This window comes from Macrobrachium rosenbergii, chromosome 7, assembly GCF_040412425.1.
Source record: "Macrobrachium rosenbergii isolate ZJJX-2024 chromosome 7, ASM4041242v1, whole genome shotgun sequence".
Taxonomy (NCBI): domain Eukaryota; kingdom Metazoa; phylum Arthropoda; class Malacostraca; order Decapoda; family Palaemonidae; genus Macrobrachium; species Macrobrachium rosenbergii.
Window position 1 is genome coordinate 18635691 of NC_089747.1, and position 11810 is coordinate 18647500.

Consider the following 11810-nt stretch of genomic DNA (forward strand, 5'->3'; position numbering starts at 1 on the left):
TATGTATATACAGTATATATATACATATATGTATATTAGATATATATGATATATATATATATATATATATATATATATATATATATATATATATATAATCATTATTTTTGTGTAAATATTCATGTATGCCCGTTGTTATTATGTACTTCAATGCAGTATTGAAACAACTTAAGAATTTCTGTGAGATTGGTTTGAATCGATTTGCATAATTATCCGACTACTTTTATCTTTGAAAGGTCGGCTTTTTTTTTTTCTTAAGAATCGGTGAACCGTCTGATTGTTAACCCTGAGTTTGGATTCATTCTCCTTTATCGAAGTTATTTGATTTTGTGCCAAAAGATTGTTCTAGTAATTTACTCTTGGTAACTACTTCAGCATCGTTAGATAAACTCACTTTCATACTAACTTGTTATGATATGCATTAGAATTTAAAAGTTGAGTGTCAGAAAAGACGAGAGAAAGTATTCATATTCATTCATTAACTTAAGGAAAAAAGAAAGCGTGTTACTTATTGCACTAATATCTAGATAGAAAAGAAAACGAGGAAAATGAATGGAAGATTAAAGTTTACCTTAGAATCCTAAGCAAGAAAATACCCAGAAAATTCCCAGATCAGGTAAGACTTCGAGCAAATAATTTTTAACATTCAGAAGGGCTTACGGAAACAGAAACTTCTTTTGTTCCGTTATGTTTGCATAAGAGCTCCGCTTCACCTTTCTTTCTTCGCACACGTATGATTTTTATGCAGGCTCTCGGAATTTTTGAGAATTTTCACACTGTGCAATTATTATTTAAATATCGTGGGATTTGCACAGAGGGATGCATGCACGGAAAGAATCCCAAGGGCGAGTTGGGTGAAGGTAACGTTTAGGGATTTAAGGTAGAGAGGTGCTGGAGAACTGGGTCTCTTTCTCAACTACTGACGGGTGCCTTAGGGCTCAAAGAGGTTTGTAACCTCGCTTGTTAACCTTTCATTTCATACCATTTCGTTGGCGCGCCCATAAATCACAAATAAAGTAATCACTTTCATGTCCTTAAAAATTTCACCTAATTCTAAATAACTTACGGGCTGCTCTATGAGCAAGAGCCCGTGCTGGCATAAAGCCAGCTTAATCAAAAATAACAACGAGGGTCAGAAGGCAAGAGTAATATATCAAGTTGAAAAGTTTGGATACCAGCGGCTTACACATCGATCAAAAAGACTATGAAATGTAGGGTAGTGGCAAAGATAAGCAAATAGCTAAATGTCTGTTAGATGAGGCAGTTGTGATTTTTTCATAAAACGATGAGGTTTGAAGATATTTTTCCGCGGAACGATCATGTTCTAAGACAGAGACATAGACACCGCACAAGAGAAGCGTTAGTTAATGGGCAATGGAAGTACTGATTCTGTTCTAAACCTGAGAGTCAGTTTTATCACATTTTTTGTTTTTCTTGCTTTCCACGGATTTGGGCATAGCCTGGATCATTAGGGTGCCGTTGCCATTTGCTTTTGCTCTTAAAACCTGAATATTGCACTCCTGTGAAGAATGCGCGAAACCGTGAGTGATATGGTTTAAACTTTTCTCTAAGAACGGTTGAATGAGGAGAGCCAGCGGTGGAAGCATGATGAACCTTTTACAATAAGTTTTTTGAAAGAATGACAGAATTTCTAGTAGATGTGGGTGGGAGCAAGAGGTTTTGAGTCAGTTTAATATGCTCATGGAACTTTATCGTTATATCAAGGGTCCAAAAATCTATAGTTTGCACTTATAGGTTGACCTCAGAGGGCTATGTTTTCCCACCCTCTGTAAAATCAGTTAAATGTACAGGTAAAGACGAAATCCATAGGGAAAAGATATCCTTTTTCAGTCACATGAACCCTGTCCATAACACATTTTAGCACGAAGCCTTGTACGCTGACTCCTTCCGTAGGAGTCTGTAACAAGGCTAAAGCACTTGCAATCTCCTGTCGAGGGTATTTAGTCCGAATTTTTTTCACGAGATTATTAATGGATCCCGGAAGGAATCAAATATGTGTTGAATACACGTATTTCATGTTGTTCCTAAGGCTTAATTTTTACGGGAATGGAAAATTACAGTTACTGTTAATAAGTTTTATGCAAGACTGTTGCATATCTAGATTGTGGTGTATTTATACGGTTTAACCCTTTGTCTGAATAACATTAATTGCTCATAAAAATAAATAATCATTAACAAATTAAGGAAATCCTAATTGTATTCAGATTATAAATAATATTTGTTTTAAAAAATATGAAATAATTACAATATCTAATTTCTCATAAATTTGCACAATATTTCATCACCGTTTGTCAAGACTTATTCTCATAAGTATTCATTTCATCGGCATCTTAAGATCTTATGATCACGAGCAATATGATCTTCAACTGAAGTCTAAATTCTTTAATCATCTTCCTCTTTTCTCTCATCTTTATTCGTACACATCATATTAATCATTTGTACCTTTTCCTTCTCCGCCAAAACTTTCTACCCCTATGCCCACTCTAGTCCCTCTAGCGGATAACCTCGGAGTCAGAGCAGAAGTATATCTATCTTACTTGGTAGGTACGAGTCCAGACGTTCATATGGGAGAGAGGGTTAGCTAGGAGTAACGAGAGAACTTTGACAGACTTAGAATATGGGTGGATATTTATCAAAGTGAAAGCACTGGATAAACATGGTTGGCAGACTTTCACTGAGGCTCTTTGCATTACATGACATTGATTTTGGGACGAGAGCCACGGAGACTGTGCTTACACACACTGTTTTCATACATACATGCATAATGTATACTGCACAATATATAAATACAGAATGTATCTATATATTAGATGTGTGTGTAAGTACGTTCTTTGTGGGTCTCGCTCAAAGATCGATCCCACGGGGAAGCGGTAGCGAAATGACATCTAGTTGTAGATACGCACAATATATATATAAACACGCGTCTACATTAACCAAAGGCTAGGTGGGATTAGCCAATTAGATTCATCATCTCGAGTCATCTCCATCGTGATGGATGAAAAAATTGGTGTGGACTTTGCTGGTTTCCCCTTTTCAGTGCTGATGCGTTATCTTTATTCAAAACTTTTACATTAGGGTAAATTTTTTACTTAAATCTCGAGAAACAAAACTAAGAAGGATATCCATTCATAGAATTATCACTCTGCGTACTAACATTTACTAAGGAATTTTTTCGTATAGTTATGTGTAATTAAAGGTGCTGATCATAGAGAAACTTAGTATTGGTTGTTAAGACAGAAAAATGGTTTACCTTCAAAATCAAGAAAGTATTGTTGCTGCTGGAAAGAGAACTTATGAACCATTACATGGAAACTACCAGATGCATTTCTTTGTTTCAGGTATGCCCTTATTATCCTTCTGTTCATTTCGACAACTGAGTGACTTAGAGGACACAAGGTATCTATCTACCCAAGGAAAACCATTTTGCTTGCATTAAGCGTTTTGTATGGGTTCCATGGCAATGTGGTGTCTGAAATTTTCTGGTGTGGCCTAAACTTTCAGATGTACATTTCTTATTTTCTGACTTCCCTTGTGAAAAACATCAATGTAAGCGGAAATGTATTTACGGAGACTTTTTCCGATTGTTTAATTATGGTCAGGAAACAGCAATTATTGGGAATTGGCTCGGAAAGGGAACAGAATTCCTGATTGGTCCGATGCTTTTGAAGTTGAGTTTCTCATTGATAGATGTCGCACTCTCCCCAACCCCCTTTTTTTCCCCTCTCCTTTTACTTTGAATAGGCACGTCAAAAGAATACCATTTTTCCAGGACAGGACTTTTTCTTTACCGGGTTTTTCTTTCATTTTTCCCCGGCGCTTGGGCATTTTATTTGACAATTGCTCTAATGGAATGTATTTTCAACTTGTTTGAAAGTTTGCGCATGCCTGGGCCTTTAATTGCTTTGTAGAAAGAGTTCAGTGAAGGTCTGTCAAGCCATTCCTTTTCCTGCTAATTATTTTTGAATTCTGATTAGAGCTGAAAGAAAAGAAATATTCAGGTTCTGTTTTTTCGCTCTTTTTCAAAGATTATCTTTTAAAAGGGAAGTCATGTTTTAAAAAAAAGACTTTCGATTTTTTCCCAAAAGAATAGAGCTATGAAATCGTATTCTTTCTTTTATTTTTTCTTCTCAGTACTTTATCTGTGTGTACTGTCCATCATGGCCAACATTTACCTTTGAACAGCGAAATATATTTCTAAAAAGTTCAGTGGAGCTAAAATGCCTCTCCTGTTTGTTTAACTTAAGTCACTATATCGTATAATGCTTGTTTGTGAATTGATATCATAATGGAAATTAATGAAAGTAATCAGTTGAGTTACTAATGCAAATTAATGTATCTTCGGTTCTATTTGTTTGATCTTCTACATCTTTATGTTACTTTAACATTAAGAAGTATTCGATATAAAACTCGTTTGATAGGATGTGGATATAGTTTAGTAATTACATACACAAGAAACATTTTATTTACATAAAAAAATTTAAGAATTTCGCTAAACTTGTGTAGATGAACATAAAAAAGATAAATATATGAAAACCAGACACTGAAAAGTATTTCGAAATGCGTTCCACGGAAATCAAACAGCGGTAAGGGAACTCGAGAAGTTGAAGCTATGGAATAATCGTGAGAAATTTTCAAGGGGGTGTGCCACTATGAAATACGACTTCCAGTGGCATCAAGATGTAAAAGGTAAGGAGGATGAGAAACGCAGATTAACTGCAAAACGTTTAAATATTTAGTGATTTTGGCACAGAAGTGAAATATTCTCCAACGTATTATTTTGGTACACCTCAAGCTGACTGATTCCATAGTACTCAAAGAATCCTACATTTTAATTAAGTACATTTATTTAAACACACAGCTTGAGACACTGAATCCCTTCATATTGGTAAAAGATATGTAATCAATGTAATATGCTCAACAAAAAGGAGGCTGAGGTAAAATCTCTTGGCTTGTTATGCGTTGCATACAGTGCAAATACCACATTTACTCTTTTACGGAAATTACCGCCAGAGAACTACAACACAAGATACACTCTTGGCTAGCTTCGTCTGTATAGCCATCCTCAGAGAACTGGTACGTAACAGAAGTGGTTGCTAGTGTTTATATTTGATAACAGACAATAAGAAGAAATCAAATCATAGTGGTTAAATATTTTTACAAAGGAGATGGAGTGAGTAAACATTTCTGACGGTGTATTGGTTCTTACTGTGGCCTGTCGAAGATATTTTGGATATCTCTTCCATTACGTAGCATCCCTGTGAAGATGTTTGAATATACAGAACATGTTAGGAACATATTTTGTGTTTTAATTTTCCTTGGTGGTAGTTTGCAGTTAACATCATACGTCGTTGTAATTTTGCTACATACTGGCACCTTTAGGCATATATATATATATATATATATATATATATATATATATATATATATATATATATATATATATATATATATATATATATATGTGTGTGTGTGTGTGTATGTGTGTATGTATTAAGTAGAGACTGAATAGAGACTCACTGAGTAAGAGGATGCCAAGGTTGGCATTACTGAAGGGATTGTTGAACCGTTTCTCCTTTATGAAAGTGAAGCGTGGATTTTGAAGGTCAGTTTTAGGAAAATATTTGAAATTGAACTGTTTATTTAGTAAGTGTGACTTAAGGAGGACTGGAAGGTGAGAAATGAAGAGGCTTTTAATAGTGGCTAACGAGATAGCAGAAGTGATAGGATGGCTCTGACTGTTTTGGGATCATTTAGTCATGTGGAGAGAATGGAGGACTACAATTTAGTGAAACACAATGTTGGTCAGAAGTGTCAGGAGAAGGATGAGAAGAAGACCTGGAAAGTGCGGGACAGATACAACGAAGCGGTATTGGAAAGAAAGGTCGTTAATATCCAGGAGGCATGGGATTGTGTGCCAGATAGAGATGTGCTTAGGTGGTTCGTTGTACTACTGATGAACTTTCGTGCAGGTATACGAAGCAGCTAATGATGTGAAAGTTTTTGAACTGGGTATTCACCCACGATTCCAAAGGTAAATCATGAATGTGGCAGTGATTTTCATGTTGGTTTTTCTCCTGAGGAGAAATGCCTATATTTATATATATTTATATATATATATATATATATATATATATATATATATATATATATATATATATATATATATATATATATATATATATATATATATGTATATATATATATATATATATATATATATATATATATAAACATACACACAATATAGAGTGTTTTATATATATATATATATATATATATATATATATATATATATATATATATATATATATATATATATATATATATATATATATATATTCTTCTTCATATATATATAATATAATATAGAGTGTTTATGTACATGTATATTTTGAATTTATTCATCCTGTCTTCTTTCACACTGTGGAAAACGGTCATTCTTGCACCACCAAACAGGTCTCTTGGTCTTTTCCATACGCTTTTGCAATTATTCTGGTTCCGAGTCGTAAAAGTCTCCCCGGGGTGGTGTGTTTAATTGTTGCCACATGGCCTAGTTGACTACGTACAGCCAGGTCAGTTTCCCGTAACATTTAAAACTCGTGTTTTGTAAAAGCTGTCTATTTCGTATATTGTTCGGATTTGCGTGTTTTCCAGCAATCACTGTGATTACCTTCGGTAACATCAAACTTGTTTGTATAATTGGAACAGTCCAAATATGGATTTTCGGTGTACTGTGATTATGTTGTTCAAAGTGCGCTTTATTTTTTTTTCAGGTTCAGGATACTGGAATTGTAGGTCATTTAAGTGGAGATAAAGTTGGGTTGGTTGAAAATCCCTTCCATTAAAATATAATCGACAGTGTGTTATCTCTCTATCTCTTTCTTTTGTCTTCCATAGCTCGTAATAATTTTAATAATTATCATTTCCATCTTAACTTTTACTTTTGACGGTACTGCCTAATTTGATGATGATTGTTATATTAACATTTGCGTAAGTGTACGATCCATACAAAATAATTTTGAATTCAAAAGCCAAAAAAATGTTCTTGCATGCTAAGGCGAACTGGCATTGACATTTAAGGGGAATTACCAAAGTAGAAACGGGGACAAAAATAATGGAGAGAATTGTGGCAAAGGAATGTTTCGAAAACCTGCGTGAAATTAATGATTACTCAAGCATATCTATTATTAGTTGTTAGAGCTTGGTGTGCATTTCAGATACACCCCACCTTTTTCCCTTAGTTATGACCCTGCGTATGAGGATTCCTTGGTTAGACAGACATTTCTGTATATTAATCTGCATATATGTGACTGTCTGACCTTTTGTTGTTGTGTGAGTAGCCCGTGAAGTTTGCTTTGTCATTACTGAGAATTATAATTATCTCTCTCTCTCTCTCTCTCTCTCTCTCTCTCTCTCTCTCTCTCTCTCTCTCTCTCTCTCTCTCTCTCTCTATATATATATATATATATATATATATATATATATATATATATATATATATATATATAAAACTTCAAGACGGTAGTCAACGTATACAATGTCAGGACTTGCAGTCCTGAACATCTGTTATATTACAATCATCCTTAACGATATCATATATATATATATATATATATATATATATATATATATATATATATATATATATATATATATATATATGTGTGTGCTATATGTTTGTAGATTACATACATATGTACGTCTTGATTTCTTTTGCCTAATGCCGTATATCTTTACCAGTAGATTGGAAAAATTACTCATTTTTGCAACAGTAATTTTATTATATATCTCTCTGTAATCATTTACTGTATAAATCTTACATTTTTCTGTGGTGAAAATTTGTCTTGATAATTTGAGACGCATTAATGTTTAATTTTTCTGCCGCTCCTCTTTCATCCATATTGTTTTTTTCCTTGTTCTTTTCCTCCCTTTATTCCCCTTGGTTTCTTTCCTTTTTTGTCTCCTTCTTGTTTTTTCTATTTTTTCCTTTATCTTTGTTGGTTCATTCCTTCTCCTCCGTACTCTCTGTCTTCGTATTTTCCCATTTCCTTTTCGGCGTCCTTGGTGCCTTCCATCTTCGCCGTCGTATATATGTGTATTTTCCATTTTCATCTTTACCGCCCTTGGATTCATTCTTATTCATAGTCAGTCTTTTATCAACCCTGTTTCTTTCCTTTCCCTTTTCCACCTTTGGTATCTTCATTCCAGTTTCTCCGTCATCGCAATGTTTTATTCTTTCTGCCCTTTCCTTGCTTTCTCCTTCCTTTCTCTCTCCATTATTGCCCCGGTTTTCTTCCCTCTTTCCGTCTCTCCTTAATCTGCCTCACCTGCTGTGGATGAAGGCTTGGCCGTAAGGAGTGAATCCCAGGGTGGGGCTTTGTCTTAATTGATTTCATTAAGATGGCGATGATGGCAGAGAAGCCAAAATGGAGAGGAAGCTCCTTATTAAGGGACAGTTTTTTTTCCCTTGATCTCTCTCTCTCTCTCTCTCTCTCTCTCTCTCTCTCTCTCTCTCTCTCTCTCTCTCTCGTTTCCAAAGCTCATCATTACTGCATTTGTGATTATGTTGCTAGATACACTACACTGAATTTTTATGTATGCATGTTTATGTATATATGTATGTATATAATTACACATATGTATATATACATTATATACACACATATACTTATGAAAATGCGTTTTGTGTATATGAACGTTTTCCTTCAAAGCATTGTCAGTTAACAGGATTTCTTTCTTTGGAGATATTTACGCAAAAGGCAAAGGAATACCCAATTTCTTTATTTGTAATGAAATATTTCCTGGAAAGAAGATATTCATGTTTCTGTGTTATTGTTAATTTTACTTCTCCTTAAGGAGATTATCTCCATAGCGCTCTAAGCAAGTTGCTGCCAGGTTCTAGAGTTTGATAATATCCTCAGAGAGAGAGAGAGAGAGAGAGAGAGAGAGAGAGAGAGAGAGAGAGAGAGAGAGAGAGAGAGATCTGGATAATTCAAGTGAAGCTGAAAGCATGTATATTTCAGGTCTTCCGTGGGGATTCTATTTAGTGATTTCATTAAGAGACAATGATCGTGGTTGAGAACGCCGGAGACAGCAGAGTGCCATTTACTCTGGCGTTAATTGGCAGTTGGCACCGAGATATGGCCTGCCACAACCTGTGCCGTCGCACTGTCGCTATCTCCTTCTACTATTAATACTGATGCTACTCTCTGTCTCTCTCCCTTTCTGCTGTTGGTAAATCAGCCATTTTCTCTGGAATTGCTCTCATTTATTGTTTACGTTGCTGGCTAGAGGAATATTTCCGTACTCTGTGGATTTTCCTTCATCTCTTCTTAAAGAATAAACTTCTTTATTGTGTGTTTATAAGTGAGACGCTGAAAGCGTGAAATGTCAGTGCTGAAATTATTTGCTGTATTATAGCAAACGTTGATAAAAGTGTGGAACGGCCTCAAAGCTGTTGTAATAATAGAACTACTGTACTTTTATGGTCAAGAGAGGGTTACATTTAGCTGGGTTTTCGATGAACGCAGGCCTGACGTTGGTTGCCTTGCACAGCTAAGCTAATTCTGATGCAGCAATGTGCGTTTTGCTAGCTTGTCTCCTACAGTCCTCTTGTAAGTGTGTATGTTTATGCTCTGCTAGGTTACATATAGTGATTAGAGCATTTCATATTTTTCATCTACGTTTAGTATAAAATTGTAAATAATTTTATATGCTTTTCAGCAAAAACAAATGATCAAGTTGTTGTTGACATCAGTAAAAATATGATGAATAGTAGGTTTAAATTCCATTTGAATTGCATTGTACTATGCTAACTAGAATCAGCATTACAATGATTTGAAAAATTACATGACATTCAAAGAGACCTTCACTCGGGCATGCATTGTTCAATTGTGATTCATTTTATGAATGAACTTGTAGACACAAGCAAAACTCATTCATTCAGTTCGGCAGCATCAAAAGGAACGTAAAAGACGGACAACAACGACCCTTCTTACTACAGTAGTTACTAAGGGAAATGAAGGCAAATTTCTGTCATATTTTTAATCTGCTGGCGTGTTGAAAGGTCAGTATAACAGTTGCTGTACTGAAAGACAATATCGTTTTAAGTTTAGCGGTTTTTTTATTTGAAGAATTTCTTTTGTTGGTGGTTGTATGCACACGTGTGTGTGTGTGTGTGTGCGTGTGTGCCTTCTCGCGCTTGCATGTGTGGGTATGTATGTTTTAAAATTTATAGATATTATAGAGATGTGGACTATAAAATAGAAGAGCAAAAAATATTTAACCTGGTAATCATGGCGAAGGTTTATTTTCAGAGGCAAGGGAATCATTCTAGAAATGATTCAATGTAGTTTTATTGCGAAAGGATATTTCAGGGTGAATCCCCCATTCCTTCATCTTCCAGACCTTTTCCCCGTAGGAATTCTGTCCTCTCACGCCATCAGAATGTGAAGGATGGAACACTTGAACGTAATTGTCACAATGAGGTAGCAATTTATGAGTGTAAATAATGAAAATAAATATTATGGTAGCCCACCGCTTGCGAAGGAGGTCGTATTTTACAAGAGAAGTGACCACGAGAAAATTGGACTTGGGTTTTTCCCAAATGCAACAACAATAGTATAGTTATGGTGAGAATCTCTCTCTCTCTCTCTCTCTCTCTCTCTCTCTCTCTCTCTCTCTCTCTCTCTCTCTCTCTCTCTGTAAACATATGCTGTGTGAAGATCTGAAATCTCTATGGTGCCCAATAGATTCAATGTATCTTAACCGCAGTTATCACACCAAGGAGTTTTCTTTCTGCTTCCGTTTTGACGTTCTTCAGTCCTTCCCTTCTCAAAAAGATGGGTCTCTGTCTCCCTACGGGTAAAGCTCCAGTATTTCATTCTTTCCGCTTTCGTTTCTCATTTTACATATCTTTTCCGTTATTCTTACCATTTCCATTTCCCTCTCCTTCACCTCACCCATTTCCCTTCCGATTACCATTTTTAGTTTTCTGTAAGGGAAAACTGTTGCGCCGGCTTTGTCTGTCCGTCCGCACTTTTTCTGTCCGCCCTCAGATCTTAAAAACTACTGAGGCTAGAGGGCTACAAATTGATACGTTGATCATCCATCCTCCAATCATCAAACATACCAAATTGCACCCCTCTAGCCTCAGTAGTTTTTATTTTATTCAAGGTAAAATTTAGCCATGATCTTGCGTCTGGCAAGGATATAGGACAGGTCACCACCATGCCGTAGTTAAAGTTTCATGGGCCGCAGCTTATACAGAATTATACCGAGACCACCGAAAGATAGATCTATTTTTTGTGGCCTTGAGTATACGATGTACAGAAAACTCGATTGCGCCGAAGAAACTTCGGCGCATATTTTACTTGTTTTTTTATATTTCTGCTCCCCTTTGTCATTCCCTGCACCTTCCGTCTTTCTCATCCCCTTACCTTTCCTTCCCGTTCTCTACCCTTTCTTCTCATTTTCCTTCCCATTCTCTGTCTTTTCTTCTCATTTTCCCTTTCCTTCCCCTTTTTTCCGAGCCGAGACTAAGGGGCATCAAGTTGCCTGTTATGCTGGTCTTCTCATATGAGAGAAAGAGAGAGGTGTGTATGAGCGTGAATGGTAGCAATCCAATTATTTATACTCGAAAATTCCTGTGATGGAACTCTTGCCTCAAGAAATTGGGTTATAATCTTTTTCGCTGCTTCATACTTTGGGTATTAGTCATTCACCTAACCTAGTGACCATCAGTCTTCGGGCTTTACCTGGAATCGCGTTCATTCAAGGCTCATTGCCAA